This window comes from Symphodus melops, assembly GCF_947650265.1.
Source record: "Symphodus melops genome assembly, chromosome: 5".
NCBI classification, from domain to species: domain Eukaryota; kingdom Metazoa; phylum Chordata; class Actinopteri; order Labriformes; family Labridae; genus Symphodus; species Symphodus melops.
The window spans coordinates 25,525,992-25,542,035 of record NC_136695.1 but is presented as its reverse complement, the minus strand read 5'-3'; the positions used below and the strand labels follow the sequence as shown (position 1 = coordinate 25,542,035).

The 16,044-nt window shown below is 40.2% G+C and overlaps 1 protein-coding gene across 2 annotated transcripts in view; it reads left to right on the top strand.

The window, feature by feature from the left end:
* LOC306824650 (mannosyl-oligosaccharide 1,2-alpha-mannosidase IA) overlaps nt 1-16,044 on the top strand; it is a 192,426-nt gene that overhangs the window by 134,297 nt on the left and 42,085 nt on the right. The gene's annotated exons all lie outside the window — the stretch shown is intronic.

Below are 16,044 nucleotides of genomic sequence, written 5' to 3'. Positions count from 1 at the left end.
GGGGGGGGGGGAGAGAGTGAGGGAATGATTTCAATCAGCCTTGTGTGAAAATTGCCTGTAGGCTGAGCTGAAGCAGCAGCAGGAGGAGGAGAGAGAGAGGCAACAGCCGGTGGAGGAGAGGAGAGACGTGTGTTCATATGCTCATCAGCAAGAGGAAAGATGAGAGGGAGAGAGAGAGAGAGAGAGAGACAGAGGGGGAAATCAGGGGGAGGTGAGGAAGAGACGACGTGAGCTGATCGGGAAATGTGAGAGTGCAAGAGAAGGTGATGCAGACAAGGAGGCAGGAGGAGCGAGAGGAAAGAAAAGGAAGACCTCCTGAGTAGTATCGTCAGTACCACATCCAGAGATTGTTTTTAATTGAAATGCCGGAAAAAAAAACAACAAATTGAGAAACGAATTGATTTTTTCCTGGTAGACGTTTAAAAAATGTGCCTTCTGTCATTAAACGCGCTTGGAATGAATACGACCTACTTTCTTCACATTATTGATTCTTCATTTGCTTACGTGCGAGATAGAAGTTTAGAGATGATCAGTAACAAAGTTCCTTCCGATGTTTGTAAAATAATTTGTGTGCATTATTCGCACTGTATTGATTTAAAAAAAACAGACTCTGAAAAGTATTTTTTTTTTATCATTGCATTATTTTGTAATCAATATACACACAACTCAGCTGTTCAACTCAGTTAAAGGACTTAGTGTTTTCTGTTAATTTTATTTGTGTATTTGGATGTAAAGCTTCTTTGTGTCCCTTGAAAGGCACTTTATAAATATACAATATTATTTTTAGTAGTAGTATTACACAAGCTGCACAAGTGAGTCACACCAAAAGGCTTCTCTCTAATTAAGAAAAAAAACTATTTTCCAAACAATTCAGGTTTCTGTTTTTCTTTATAGTAAAATCCTCTGCAGCATTGCGGTGAGATTTTTTCACCAACAACTTAAATAACCAGGAAAAACAATGGTTAAGAAGGTAATTAATTTAGGAAAGCGCAGGACAAACGTTTTCAGCTGCTCTCCTTTTATCCACATCCCAAAGTGTCCTTGGGCAAATCTCTATTCTCTGTAAAACCTCATAAATGTGAGGCCTGTGCGTTGCATGAATGTGGGAATGGTTAAATGAGCTGCTAAACTGCAAAGCACTTTAGAGGAATACATAATAATAAGTGTGGAAGGACTCCGAAAATCATCTTGATTTAAAGCAAACAATGTCGAAAGAGGATGATTGGTTCTTTAAAGGTGGCAGAGTTCCCGGGAACTGAACGTTGGCTGTTTTGCCATGCAGTGACAATCCGTCAGCCAGGTGTAGTATAGAGTAGTTTGTCATCTCAAGGAGTTTCAAGTGCAGTTCTCTTTCTGTTATAGAGGAGTAGGATCCTACAGTAGGAGATGATAGACAGCTGTCAGCCCCATCTGAATACTTAAAGCTTCCTGAGACTCACTCCAAGTCAAGAGGAATACAAAACACTCCCTAATAGTGTTTCCTTTTAGAACGACTGCACATGATGCTCGTTAAGGATGTTAAGTAAAATACATAGAGGTAGAAATATCATTATGCTGATTCTGTTAGCCAGTTAATAGCATTTCCAGTATGTGTTAGCATCAAGCTAATGAACATATACATCCCAGTCCATTTGTGATAAATTGTACCCTCTATAGAGAACAATGTACCATCTACCACTGAAAGTGAAGTAAGAGCAAAGAAGGCTTTTTTGCTAAAAAAAAAAAAAAAAAAAAAGAGCTTTGAAACAACTGTCTTTATTGTTTAGAGCAAAGAGCCTGGAAAAGGATAGTCTCGCAAACATGAGCTATTAACAAATTAAATCACTCGGTTTCTGATATTTCTGTTTTGAGTCAAGTTTGGAAGGAGGATTTTTCACATGCCGTAATTGAAAGACTCGTCATGTTTTGTTTTTCATCCTTTCCCATGTGTGATGGACTATTTCAGCCCATTAAAGATGCACAGAGACATGAAAGAAGACAGACAGACAGGGGGGAGGGCATGCAAATTGGCAGAGAGTAAAAGCAGGCAAGACAAAGTAACAAGAAGAAAGAGAAATTCATTGACAAAGATAAACTGAAATAGAAATCAGAGTGAATGCATGTCGGACAAGAGAAGACTGAAATTAGCTTGAGAGAGAGACGTTCTGTAAAAATAGAGAGTTTACTATTTTACCATTGAAGGCCGGTAAGGATTAGACAACATTGTTTTCATGATTGGTATACAGCCCCGTTATGAACCTCATTTCACTTAGCGAAATCTTGTCAAGTCAGTAAATAAAGGTCAAAGCCCTCATTCTAAAAATAAACTCTCTGCTTGACTTAACACAGCCACTCATATCATGGCACATGTTTCTCTGAGAGGTGAAATTTAAATGTGTTTCTCCTTGGGAGGAAATCATTATCCCGTTACCTGCTTATTTCCATTCTAGGTCCATCACTTTCGAGCCCATAGCTTCCTCCATGCACCTCTTTTTCTATGGGATCAAGAAAAATGTATTAACCATTTCTACTTAGGAGAACCATGACTGACTAAAGTACTGCTGTTTCTTTCTCTGCTAAAATGTGAACTTCATTCTTTTCTTTTCTTTTCTTTTCTTTTCCAGCCCACTTGGTCCCTTTTTAGAACTTGGTGGCATCGTATGGATATCATTGGTTTTGTTGTTTCTTTGTGATGGGCTGTGCTGGTTGAGGGGTGCAGTGTTTGCAAAGTCCATGTGGTTTTCCCTTTAATTGGCTGACCCACTTCTGTCTCCAAATGTGTTTCTATATTTTGGGTCATAACACAGGAGAGTGCTTCCACACTTACAATATAAATATCATTGAGAGAAATGGTGTGAATTGTAAATTCCTCTGGGAGATGACAGCTTCTTTATTTGGATGTTTTTCTCTCCGTCGCATCATTAAGTCGCATCATTAAGAGCCGAGTGAAAGTGTCATGTTAGTTTGCAGAAGTGTGCTGCATGCATTAACGGGGGAACAAAGTTTGTTCTCATACTGAATGATTTGACCTTTTCTCGGCTGCTTGAGGAGATCATGCAGAGAAAATTGATATTCATAACACAGCTAATGTGGACCAGTGTGTCTTAAGACTCAATCACCAACTGATACGCAGGAAGAATTAGAAAATGATCTGCCCATGTGCCCGAATGTCTGTCTTTCTCTTTGCATTTTTCATTCCTGCAGCATCTCCACAAAGATTTGCTCCCATGGTGTTTCTGCAGCGATGCAGCTGAATTAAAAAAATGAGTTGTCCTACGAATCTCAACTTTCATATCTTTATTTTTGGTGAATACAATTTGTTTTTTTAAGAAAAAAAACAAAAAAAACTTAAGTAATCATTTGAGGATCCAAACTCTGAGGATGACATTTCTTATGTAAAGGCCACATATTATCCTCCCTTTCAACAAGTTTAGATAAGTCTCAGTACTCCCCAAAACATGACTGTGATTTTTCTTGTTAAAAACCTTGTATTTTGTGTCATGCCTATAAATCTCTCCATTTCAGCCCTGCTCAGAACAGACTGCGTCTGTAGCTTTAAATGAGCTGTATTTGAACACACCCTTCTCTGGAAGGTCTCACTGGCTTGACCTTTCTTGTTCCATGCCCTATTGTTTACAGTGAGAAAGCACACCTAGCTGTGGGAGGGTCAACCACTTGGGGGAGGGGCTACTGCCCTTTGTGATGTCATTAAGTGAAAATCTCCAAACTGCCTGTTTGGGCAAAAACCATCAGCACGTTTCACATAAAACATATTCCAAATCCCAAAATTGAAAGCAAGTACTTTGGAGGCAGTATGCAGTAAACATCTCATCTTATGTAGTAGCTCAGTCTGTTGGGCTTTTGGATGGTAACTTGATGGTGTCCAGACCAAGGCAACGATGAGTGAACATTTTCTTTCAGCTTTTACATTTTATGCTCGTGAATGGTGATCCTGCACCACCCACTCAGACACATCAGACTGCTGTAGCACCAAGCTTTCTGCCATAAAAGAAACAGAGAAGCTGATCTTCTGCCTTGCCATGGCTAATACCACACACCAACACACATTCTGCTAATGCGTCCTTTTAATATGACCTCTTTTCTGCACTCACCCCCAGCCACCCAAATTTCAGCCGGGGGATATACCTCCACCGCGCTATTTTCCGCCAACTGACTCAGAAACATAATGTTCTCTGAATGAACTATTTGCAGAATCACCTGTGTGCAATTACATCCCCACCATGTGCTTTTGTCAGCCGAGTGGAACAGAGATGAGTCTTTTTATATTTTTGCAGTTGCATTAAGGGAATCTCGTTTTACCCTCCACCTTGATTTCATCTCTTCTTCCTACAGGAGGTCCTCGACAGATGTTCTGTTATCTCTGGCTTTCTCTATAATAAGATGTTGTCAGGTTATTAAAGAAGTACTTCGTTTTTTGAATCTCTGACCCAGATATTAAGCTTCATAGTCTGATTATCAAAACCTTTTCTCAAATCTTAAGCTGCCAATAAGGGGCCCTTTGTGTCTGGGCTCTTCTCCTCATTTCTCTCACATCAACATCAGAGATATGAAATCATCCTCCCTGCTGTGAGCAATGTCTCAGCAGAAAAGTGTGAGGTTTGTCTCAAGATAAATTTATGCCAGCTGTTTTTTTTCACCGTGCAGTTTATGGGGGTGTCAATTGAATAAATCTGAGCCTCAGTGGAGCAGTGGGTGCTGATATCCATTCGAGTGTGCAAGGAGAGGATCATTTTCAGCCATCCTGGAGGGAGAGGCAGGGATATACTCTCTTGCCAGTTGAAGGGTACAGAGCCTCTCCTGACACCCCATCCCCCATAACTCTGCCTTCCTCTTACATAAGCTGTGCTGAGAGGCAGAGAAAAATGAGAATATGAAGTCTGACTGAAGAGAGATATATGGTGAGCTGGTGCAGGTAGGGATATATTGCTAAGATGTATTGAGAACATCTATGTGGCAGTAATGTAGAAGATGAAGTGTTTCTGTGATATAAAGGAAAGTATGACCATCCAAGTTTTAAATTGAGGTAATATGTTTAAATGAGCAAAACCACCTATACTTTGCAGAACTATTATCATTGATTATCCCAATTATATAACTTGACATGTTGATAATTATTAAATGGCTAGTACCTGAGATTTTTGCCGCTAGTTATCATCCTGTATGTCGGTCTGTGCCTGAATATCTTGAGAACTGTTTGATAGATTGCCGTGAAACTTGGTACACACTACACACAGAATAAACAGTAAGACCTTTTGTGAACTGTAGACTTTTCCTCACTGTCAGGTTAACATTTAAATGTTTCCAATACTTCCAAATCGCCAGAATTCAAATTAGCTTTAGCCTCATATTAAGTTATTGATGCTTATTAGAATATGTTGGCAAGCTAGCACTATAATGATGGAACACATAAAAAAACATTGTTTTACGTGTTCTCTAGTCCCTCCCTAATGTGATGTGATTGGCAAGAAAACCAATAAGGCAAACAGGAGTTTCCCTCAGAAACACACCTTTGACATTGTTAACCTTAATCCAAGGTACAACATACATAACCTCGCTGATTTTTTTAGTGCTGGTGCCTTAACATGACAGTACAAATTTTACATTAGGTTTAGAAACCAACGCTAAAATTAGAAGGTCATGAATTTGACAAAAACATGAAGTCTTCTCATCATAATGGGATAAAAATGTTTTTTTATAGAGGATAAAAGCTAGCAGCCCTAACCGTTCAAAATTGAGACACATTAGCCAATCACAACACAGTATTTGTATCCAATTCCAGCAAGGTACTGTAGTACTATTGAAATAACACCTACAGGTCAGGTTTAAAAGGATACTATTAATACAAAACAATGCCATTTAGCCCGCTAATCCCCAAAAGTCTTTATGCTAGCATGCTAATATAGGTGTTTAGCTCAAAGTTCAGCTGTGTCTTATTTGTGTCCTCAAAAAACAGCTCTGATGGCTGCACTGTTGTGCTTGATTCAGAGCAAAACTTCAATAGTGTAAGATTGAAGTTTAATGTTCTATGTGTTAAAAGTGTCTTTACCTTGTGTGTATATCGTCACTTTCTTTCACATCATCTGGCCTTGATCAGTCTCAGCTACACTCAGCTTTTAAAGAACTAGAACTTTTTTTTTCTAATAATGCTCGCCCTCTGTGACTGTGGGCTAAGTAGCCTGATGAATTTTATGTTGCTAAATGAAAACTGAAAACTGAAATCAGTGTATGCAAAGCTTTTCAGTTCACACTAAAAGCTTCAGAAATGGGATTTGGGAAAATAAATTAGTACAGAACGTGTAAATAAACTGAATTCACACTAGCCTGCTTGTGTTAGTCTGTATGTGCGTGATCTGCTGCCTGTGTGTGAGCAGTAGCTGCCTCTGCATTTTTATCTGTTTTTCTCCTTTTGCTGAAGAGCCAAGAAGTGGTTCTGAAAGAAATTTCATTCCCTCAGATCAGACCGGATCATCATAATCGCACTGTAACCTGCCCCGCTCTGAAGTCCCTGCCGCAGGCTTAGCTATGAAAGCAGCGCTCCTTCTCCCAAACCCTCATTCTGCCTCGTGTACAAACACATAATCTCATTTGTGCAGAGTTAAAATAACTATGCACAGCTCCCCTCTTACACCTTTCACTTTTATTACAGCATTAAGATGCTGCTGGTAAGAACAACATCGCAAAACCAGCGGATCACACATCTTGCATTATAGCATGTTGAGTTGTTCCATACATCAGAGAGTACAGCTGATTTAATATTCCTTTTGGTTTGGTAAGTCTTTTAATAAAAGCTCTCCCACTGAATAAATCTGTCTTTGAACAATGAGCTAGCAGCTTGTTTGCAGGACCTGCCGCTGAGCTTCTTAGTAGAAATGTTTCGTCATTGATTACGTGTTCTTTCCAAACACTAATTCTGACGTTAACATTTGAGTTAATTCCAATTACATCAAACTACTCTTGTGTTTGTACGATTGAGCATTTCCACTTGTACTATCTCTTTCTTAGGGCTGTATTTACATGATTCAAAGAAGAAAAAAAAGATGTAAAAATGAAATATGTGGAAAACATTATTTCATCTGCAAATGTAAAACTGAAAATGGAACAAAGACATTAATTAAAAAAAACAATAATTAATATGAATAAAAAATCCGGACAATGAAAAAAGGGACGAGGAGGGAGGGGTGCTGCTTCCAATACACTGTTGGAAAAGGTGCCTTGCTGATAATGATTTTGCCTTGAAGAAAGTAAGGACCACGGTGGCCTGGTGGTTAGTGCGCCCGCCCCCTGTGTGTGGAGGCTGTGGTCCTTTTCTTTCTCCGCATGTCATTCCCCACTCTCTCTCTCTCTCTCTCTCGCCGTGACTCTTTTTACTCTTTTATTGCTCCAAAAAGGCATAACAAGTCCCAAAAATAAACCTACTACAACTCAACTTCCAGGAATATGTTTGTTTGAGAGACTACATTTTAGCATGATTTTTAATGTCTTTTTTGAACACAGTTGTTCCTCTTAATGTGTCCCTACCTTCTACCTATTATTCTGTTAGTTTACTTCCTGGAGAAAACCTTCAATTAATCTGTTTTTTTTCCTGGTACATGCCATTCCTGCTGGAGTAATTGGACTCAGCCCGGGAGAGTTTTGGCACAGGACCAAATGAGCCCAATTCTCAAAAGCTCTTTGTGAGACATTGTGTGTGTGTGTGTGTGTGTGTGTGTGTGTGTGTGTGTGTGTGTGTGTGTGTGTGTGTGTGTGTGTGTGTGTGTTTTTCACAAGTCTCTCTAGTCAGTAAGGACGTGAGACAAGACAAACAAATGAAAACCCTGGGATCATTTGGCTCATTCTTAATGATTTCAGCCTTGTGGCATCCCGGTCTTTTCATTCAGACTCCTCCATCGGGCCTTATTTCTATAAGCTTCGTTGCACCTGTCTACCCATCAGCAATTAAATGAGGGAAAAGGACGAATAAAAGGCGCAATGAAACGTTTCAATAAATACTTTTCATTGACGGTGGGTGCAGAGAAACCTCTTTATTAAAGGACTGGATTGTTTTGTGATGTTTTTCAGCCCTCAAAAACATAAGAATTTGATTGAGCAAAAAGAGGCCCAATTTTTGTCTCCGTGCATGGTGAAGCATTATTTAAGGGGCCCAAGAGCTGGCTTTTAACAAGGAAAGTATCGACCCTGATGGCTCCGGCTGCAATCAATGCCTTCCAGGAAAGGGAGAGTCTGTGTATGTGTTTGTTTGTGAACGTGTGTGTGTGTGTGTGTGTTGGGGACTGGTGACTGATTTGTCACCGGAGATGAAGGCAGACTTTATGGTGCATGCAGATCATGTAGTTGTGCAGATAAGATGAAGAAAAAGAAAACAATAAAATGTCCTTAGTTTGAAACAAGTGTCTGTGTCAGTGTAAATGTGTCTGAATGTGAGCCGAGATGCAGCCAGTTTGGTATAAAGTTGTGAGTACGTAAAAAGAGCACAAAGCAGAACTGACTATTTTAAGTTCTGTCCTATTTTTATTGGATCCAACAGAAAACAAACATATACAAATCATAGCACTTGTTTTTCAGTCATGGCTCTTCCTGCTTGGAGTTCATTTTGAATGCAAACAGTGTGTCCATAGCGGGGTTTTTTTTTAATTCAAAACAAGAACCTAGAGAAATCAGTTTGGGTGTCGGCCTCTCGAAACACAAGCTGGAGAGATAAACACGTGTGCCAGTGTCAGTTTGTACATCTTTGTTTGTGGACAAAACAATCCTGTTCATACCAAATATGAAAGGTGAGGCACATTGAATATGATGTCCCACACTCCACAAACATAAACACAGTGTCACAAAGAGCAGACAGGGCGGCCGCAACCTCCGAACAAACAAGCCGGAGCAGAGCAGCGGAGATTACTGACAGTAAAGTTGATTCAAAGTGAATTTTGGGTCAAGAGGGAAGCTTGAGCGGCACTATTGCCACAGAGGCAGCACGACAACAATATGAAAAATAGTACGATTTTGTGTAGAGGACTTAGTCTGTCTTATTGAATTCCATCTCCCTTGATTAATGTGTCTGCGCCATCCCCAGCGCTGTTGTACAGGCGCAAACATCGGCAGTTTTTCATTTCCAGATCTAATTCAGTGTGTTTTTCATGAAGCTGCAGCAGCCATTAATTAAGCACATAAAAAGTAGCACATTAATCGTTGAGCATGCAGGTTAGAAAACCTACTTGAAGTAATCAATTAGATGAGAAATAATAAATGAAATCTCCCAGTATGCTGCCTGGAGAAAAATGCAATTATTTATCCCCCTCAATTTATCCTAAGAGGAACCTTCACATCTGTGAAACAGTGCAGGTAAATTATTACTTTAACATCTTCATTACAGGCGGCAAAACAACCAGCCACAATGCACACATTACACATACATACAGTAGCTGCATTAGGATGCACACCCATTAAAACCCACTTAATGTGATCCCAGACGGAGGCGGTAATTGATCTGTTTTCAGCACATTTACTTTTACACAATGAGATAATGGGCCTGGCGTCTTCGGCGTCATGCGAGCAGAGATTTGGGAGCGTTTCCCCTCGGAGCAGATGATTGGGGAGGATGAACGTCCGTCAGGCTCGGGCCGGCTGCTCCTCGCTCTTCCATGCCAACGAATGACTTTATCCTTCATCACTGCCACCGTACGAGTTTCCTTTGCTCGCTGTGTGAGTAATGTGGCCCGCTCTCTCTGCTGCTGAGGTGTCCTTCAGCTGTCAATCAAAAGGACAAGTCTGCACACAGGAGACGCAGTGGTGCTGTCTTAAATGAACACAAAGTTTTGCAATTGCTTCAAAGTTAAATGACTTGCGACATTTAGTTTTCACCAGTTTTTCCGTCTCATCTCCTTTCTGTCCCTTTTCTCTCTTTCCTCTGGTCTCATCCGATTTCTCTCCGTTGTAGCATAATGTCACCGCGAGCTGGGCTTCTCTTTTTTTTTTTTTTTGTATTTTTCTGTAAATACTGCCACTCTAAGTGAGGCTGCCTTGGGTTAGTTGGCTCACAAACTCCACCTGAGGTAGTTACGCTTCAGTGTGTGTCTGAGGAAGCAGGGGACACAGACAAAGTGTGTCCTCCAGGCGTGTGTGTGTGTGTGTGTGTGTGTGTGTGTGTGTGTGTGCTGTCTGTAGGCAATCTAATATCACATCTAGTTCTCCACTAAAAAAAACTGTCTGATGAGCCGAGCGGGACAAATTAATTTAGTCTTTTTCATTTTTCCTTCCTTTTAGTCTGAACAATGACTTCCTTCTCTGTGGTATCTCTTGAATCTGAGTTCATGGCTCCCTCATGGCTGCACGAGGCAGAACCAGAAAGTCTCCAGGGCTTTCTTTCAAAGAAAGCTGAACCCGGGTGATAAACTACAATCCTGTTTTCAATATGTAAATTAAATATTGTTACCCTCCAACTCTTTTCTTATCTTCTTTTATGGGTTTCATTGTGCATTTCACCTCCGTTCTGAAATGTGTTTGAAGACTGGGATTGATTTTTCTCAGGAGATAAGCTGTTAGAATTATGATCCCTGCCGCGAAATCATCCATTTGATTTGATTCTCTGCACGAAATGCTTTAAATACTCACAATCCCATGGTGCTGCTTGGTTTTTAATGAGCTGCATGACCTAATGTGTCCAAAAGATGTCTGACGGCTCACTGCACTTTCTCTGACATGGAGCTCGCGTCACACAGCTCCTGATCAGACTGTACTTCTGCTCCACAGTTGGCATCGTCTCTTCAGGTGGTCTGATTGAAGTCAGAGAACTCATTTTGTCGTAGCAAGTACAGATCACACTCTGATGGTCATAAAAAGCTCTCCCCAGGAAAACAAATGCTTGAAAAAAAAAAAATCAATCCTGATTGTTTTTACAGCTGTGCCTTGCAACAGTCGGTGCTGGCGGTTTGAAAGCTGTTCGCCTATCAGTCACTACCCAGGGTGCGAGCTCACAGCCGGCCTGCCTATTCATGCAGGAAATACAATATCTGTGTAGTCGCGCTCGGCTTTCTACTCTCGGGGAAAGACTTTGGTGTACAGTGCACATGTTCTTTTAAAGCTCTCCATTTAGAGTTACACACACACACACACACACACTAAGCTCATGATGTACACCACTGTACAGGTGTGAACATGATAAAAAAACACCTGGAGAGAGTAGAAATCAGTGTCGAAACATATGCGTTAGTCATACTGCGATGGTGTGAAGCTTTTTATGTCAGAGGGGAGATATTTCCAGTATTTTGCTATGTTCTAGTATTCTTTCTGTCAATATTAAAAAAGCTATAAAATGAATATTACTATACAGTATATAATACAGTTACTAGAGGTAACCGCTTTCCAAATCTGAATAGTTTTGGAAGATGGTTGTTCATCATGAGAGTGATTTTGCTCAAGATTTTTCTGCCTCTTGAATATTTGTTTGCGTGTTTTCCCCTGAATATTGCTGAGCCGGTTGTATGTTCAGATTTCAAAAATTCGAACTTAAATATTTTGTATTGAGTATGAGTAAAAACAAATTAAATGTCTTAATTAAACTTTTATGAATTGAACAGTTTCCTTTTTAATGAATGACACTTCCCCCTGTGGAATAAAAAAGACATTGCGTTGAAGTGTAACTAGCCATAACTGGTTAGAATGCTGCACGTTGTTCACATGAATTTTACATCTTGGAAATGTGTTTTTCACATGAATCCAGGGTTTCTTTAGGCCCTCCTTTTACTGTCACTTCCTGTCGTTTAGATTTCAAAGTAAAAGCATCAGTCTTTCCAATGTAACGAAAGGGGAACTTTCAAATTAAAATGATTATTTACAACAGACAGCTGGGTCATTGACAGAGCGTAACCTACAGCCGGAAAAAGTTCTGACGAAGTGTCAACCAAAGTCATGCTCTCAGGTATCTTAGGTGTTACTCTTTGCAGACCTGTCACAAATGATTGTAGTTATTACTGTATATCCATCCACTGATAATTCATCTGTTGAGTCTTACTTTTTAATACTCTCTGAACTTACAAATACAATCATTAATCATCCTCAGCTCTCAGTTGTCGACAGTATTTAGTACGTTCTCGTGTTTAAAAGCTTGTTTAATGTCTACACGAGACTCGTTTGTCTTTTTCTTGTTTGCCTTTGCACAGTTCTTCTTTATTATTTGCTTTGCAGGCGTCTTAATTCCCCCATGAGGGTCATTAGTTTGATTCTTTACTCCTGGGAGCCTCCGAGTCTACTCTGCTGTATTCCACTGAGAGTTATGAACCTTGCACATTATTTTTTTATGGTTGTTGCTCAGGTAGAGAAGAGCATTAGTCATTTTCCGTCCCCGCACAGGAAACCTTCCTCTTCATATTTTTTTTTTAGGAAAAGAGCTGCTGTGTGTGCATGACATTCGTATCCCGCTGTATTCTGCTCTCTTCTGTCCGTGGTAATGTACAGGTGAAGATGAATGCTGACTTTACAAAAAGGATTTAGTATTCACGCTGGCTGGTGGCGGTGGGATAGTGAACCCATCACCCCGAGAAGGCTGGAAATAGGATTATAACGCATTCTGACAGTCTGGGGTGAAAGAGAGTTTGATATATTGGTTAATATGCATGCAGGCTTAAGCCAACAGTTCTGGGCCTGTTCCCAAGAGGAGAGGTTTGAGATCAGGTATTAACTCTGCTGAGAGCCCAGAACTGCTCTTTTTCTGAAAAGTAGGACGACTGCCATCTTTGCAGGAAGGTATTTTATCACAGGGTGACAGAAGCCAGGTGGTACATGTCACATTTAGTTTGTACAAATGTGTTACAAATGACTTGGACCTCCGTGTGTTAGCGCTCAGTCTGAAACACACACAATGTCAGAAATAATACAAAGCATCAATGCACACCCCCCGGAGCCTTAAAAAAGACCCCCCATGTGGGAAGAATTGGTGTTTGTCTCGTCTATATTTCATATGTCCAAGCAGCTTTAGGGGGACAGTGCAATCTTACTTCTCATCTACGATCAAAACCCGGGCATGCAGAACAACACTTCAAATGCAAACTCATGTAAAGTGGCTCCATGCTGATTTATTCATTTACTCTCTTACTTTTTGTGCAGTGAAGGAACATTACTAACGTCAGTGACTTTGGTTGCAGTTCTGATGTTAACCAAAGCTCAGATTAGATTCATGTTGTGCACTCTTTCCATCGGCTTTTAGCTTTCTTCAGCAATTCCTCAGTAAACTTATGTGGTGCTTAAAGAACCGTTTGAATGTGCTTGTTAGTTTGGATGTAGCTCCATTGTTCCTTTCCAAGAACTTTACGATCGATTGTTTCCAAGTAACTCAGGCTGCAGGACTCTGAAGCCGTTCCTCAAACAAAGCCTCGTTTTGATGTGGCAGGAGGTGATGTCACTGATTATGTCCATGTTCTCTACAGTTTACTTTTTTTTTCTGTGCTTAAAAAGTGATTGTTGGTTTTGCTTTTTTCCAAGAACCATCTTTCATTTCGAAGGAACTACACAGGGTTAGAACTGAGCCACCCGGTAAAGCAAAGGCTTAGAGTCTGTTCTGACAGACCACAGACCAGGGATTATAACTATCTATTTTTGTCTTTTGCTGCATGACACTTGGGATAAAGATGTTCATGCAAAATATTTCTATGCATACTATTCCTCCAAAACAATCCAAAAGGTAACAGTCTTTAGTTTGTTTTTAACAAATCTTTAGCTGTAAGAAAACAACAACACAAAAGTAAGAAATAGCAGAAAAGATGCTTCCTGGTTACTGTTCAAGATAAGTTATGTGAAACACTATGAAACCTCCTTATATGACTGTTTATGGGGACATAAGTCTGCTGAAATAAAGTTTTTGTCATGATCACATTACTTTTCTTCCTGCTAAGATCTTCATCATATTGGAAACAGGAAAGAAGGAGATGTATTATTGATAAACATAATTGGAATTGATAAAATCTAAAACCTAACAAACTCTTATCTGTCTTTTTCTCCTCTCCCCTGTTGTGGAGCAGCATTAGACCAGCTGGTGGAGGTCTGATTAACTGGGCGAGAGGGGCCGATGTATGACTCCATTAGTGGCAGACGGAGACGAGCTGCTGATCGAAGCCACTCGGCCATTATCTGCTGTCATGAGATTCTCCCATTTTGCCCATTTTCCGCCTTCCTCCTCCTCTTTCCCAAATCACTCCGTTTCACTTGATTGGCCCGGCAGAAGCTTTCACTGTCCTGCTGCATCTTTCACTAACATCCTTAGAGAGCCATAGCTAAAGAAAATAAATCTGTTTTCCACAATAAAGTCAGGCCAAAAAAAGGGCTTTTTTCAGATGACATAAACCAGAAGAAAAACAGCACATAGTCACGTTTGAGAACATGGAACCAGCACATGTTGTGCTTTATTATCTTTAGTAGTTATCCTTTCCCATTGTCTGACCTTTAAGATGTTGCTTATTAAGCTTTGATATGACCATGTACAGAAGTTCTTCTGTAAGGTTAGTTTTGCAAAGTAGGTAAGATACTAAAGTGTATTTGGTCAGCACTTTTCTCCAAACAAAGGTCACATGCTTCCCAAAATCTTAAAAGTAGGACCAAAGAAAGAATGAAAGAAACTGCGAGAAACAAAAGCACCAAAAGAAGTTTAAGTTCATACAAACACTTTGACACAAGGTCAAAGACCAGATGAAATAAATAACACTTGGTTTTTTTAAAAAAATGGGTCAACAGAGAAAACCTGAACGAGACAGCAGCAGTCAAAGTTTCAGCTCAAACGATACGAAGTAAGGCAGAAAGGTCAAAGGGTTCAGAAAACACAAATAGATAGAAATGCTGCTTGTTTCGTAATTGTTTGCATCTTAATGATATTTTAAGTAAGAAGGCTTGTGAACATAATGAGTGCTATGAGATAGGACAGCTGAAGAGAGGAAGGAAACATTGGAAGGAGAGAGAGGGGGACGACGTGCAGCAAAGGGCCAACACTGGACTCGAACCCAGGGTCACTGCGATGAGGACTGTAGCCTCTGCACTTGAGGCGTGTGATACAACCACCAGGCCACAAGCATCCCATTAGGCATTATCTTTGACCATGATTGAAAAAAAAGTAATAACTTTGGTTTTTGAAGTTTTGCTCCGAACAAAAAAAAAAAAAAAAAAGCAGTCTAATTTTATCCATCGAGCTCCAGAAAAGTTCTGACAGACTTTATTTAGAAACCTCTTTTCTACTTTTTCATGATTGAGAACATTAGTTGAAAATGATGGGTCAATTAAATGATCATTATGATTGTCATTCATTAAAACTGTTCGTTTCAGAGCTGGAAATACAATGACCGAAATGTAGGAGAGAAGTGGAACAGAGACAATTAACTCAGGAGTCATTAAGCACGGCATTACCAGTGGAGTTGAGTTCTCCACAAATGTCACATTCATTAAGGGAAATTCCTTTTTGCAGACAGTTCCAGGTGGCTGAAGCAGAAAACATGACGGTTGTCTTTGCTGTCTTAAACAGACAGCAGAGCCATCTCGTGTGGTCTGATCATAATGATGAATTATAACTCTCTGTGGATCAACTCATGGACTAATTGACCTACATTCACTTAGTTGTTCATCCAAACAGAGCCATGTCGGTCTCTATTCCATCATTTGTATCTGCCTCTCACTGACACACACACACACACACACACACACACACACACACACACGCACTGTGTGATGAATACTTTGGTGTTTTCTGACATGAGCCCTCCACTGGAGTTGGCAGCTGTCAGTCAAATGTTCCCATTAAGATGGGAATGATGAATTCACTTAACAGGACTGGCTGTTTGACAGGGCAGAAACTCTGCTCGACTCCAATCCAACGCTGACAGTATGTATCAGCAAACAGGCTGCACCGTCCCGCAGAGCACACCTCGTTCATCTTTGAGCGGGAGATGAAGTACTCTGCAGTCACATTTTTTTTGTTGTCATTTATCTGCTTCGGAGCTGTAATTGGACCATTTGGTTGTGCAGCTGGACTAGAAGTCATTTGGTGACAGTGTACATTTTTATAATTACTGCAGCAAA